Source organism: Chiloscyllium plagiosum, unplaced genomic scaffold (assembly GCF_037043375.1).
Source record: "Chiloscyllium plagiosum isolate Xiang-an unplaced genomic scaffold, Cpla_swu_hap1 HiC_scaffold_1, whole genome shotgun sequence".
In the NCBI taxonomy this organism is placed as follows: Eukaryota; Metazoa; Chordata; class Chondrichthyes; order Orectolobiformes; family Hemiscylliidae; genus Chiloscyllium; species Chiloscyllium plagiosum.
This window is the reverse complement of record NW_028270139.1, coordinates 12,692,806-12,693,925: the sequence shown is the minus strand read 5'-3', so window position 1 is coordinate 12,693,925 and position 1,120 is coordinate 12,692,806. Positions and strand designations below refer to the sequence as shown.

Below are 1,120 nucleotides of genomic sequence, written 5' to 3'. Positions count from 1 at the left end.
GTGATAGTTTCACTTCTTTCATGTGTAAATCACAAAACCCTTTTTTTAAAAGTTGCATTCTCGGGTTAGCTGTTAACAATGGCGAGAGCTAGACAATATGTTGAAGGTGTTAGCCCCTGTGTTCTCTGTCTATGACCTGATGGTTAGATTGATTCTAATCTAAAAAGTGAGATAACAGAGTTTTACATAAATTCATGCAGTTTTTGAGCTCAGAGTTCTACATGAATGTATGCAGCTTTTGAGCAAAGTGCAATGTAACTCTGCAAGTACAAATTCATCACACAAAATATATGTGTGCATGTGGGTCTTTGTCTGTCTGTGTGTGTGTGTGTCTGTCTGGGGTGGGGGTTGTGAGTGTGAGAAAGTGTGTGTATGCGTGTGTGTGTAGTGAGTGCAGAGTGTCTTAAGTCTGTGAGGGGGTGCATGTGTGAGTGTGGGAGTGTGTGTATCTATAAGGGTGTCTGTGTGCGCATCTGTGTGTACCTGTGTCCGTGTGTATGTGAGAGTGTGTGTGTGTAAGAATGTCTGTGGGTGTGTGTAGTGCAATGGTGATCACCTGTAATGTGACTTGAACCCAAGGTCCCGGTTGAGGCACTCCCTATGGGTACCAAACTTAGCTATCAGCCTCTGCTCGGCCACTTTCCTCTACTGCCTGTCCCGAAGTCCACCTTGGAGGATGGTCATCCGAAGGTCCGAGACAAGGAAGCAGTTAGTGTACTGGGCTGAGAACATCTGTAGTCTCGATTCTTACCAGTTTAATATTTGATATGTCCCTTATCTGGGACAATCTATTAAACTGATTTTTGAAGCAGAGAGATGGACAAGGGACATAGTCTGTAAACTCCATGAATCAACTTGGTATTGCCGTATCAGTACCTCTGGGAATAGTGTACCCTGCATTTACGAAGGTAAAAACAGCAATGATGGGTGGAGGACCGAGCTGTCGCTGCTAAAATGCCAGCTGACTTTTAATTGACCACTTAAGGATGGCAACTGAACCCAATTTGTCACCATCCATGCAACTGGCCCAAGGCCAGCTGTGACAGGAAGGCAATGGACGCCTTCTAGCTCAATCGTTCAGCCCCCTCTGCTTCTTCATTCACTCACAATGCTCAGTTAA

General features: G+C 44.9%; 1 non-coding gene across 1 annotated transcript; it reads left to right on the top strand.

Annotated features, from left to right (window-relative positions):
* Positions 1 to 709: 709 nt before the first annotated feature.
* Positions 710 to 898, top strand: LOC122555971 (U2 spliceosomal RNA). The gene has a single exon (XR_006313405.1). It is a non-coding gene; the product is annotated as a U2 spliceosomal RNA (small nuclear RNA).
* The last annotated feature ends 222 nt before the right edge of the window (positions 899 to 1,120 follow it).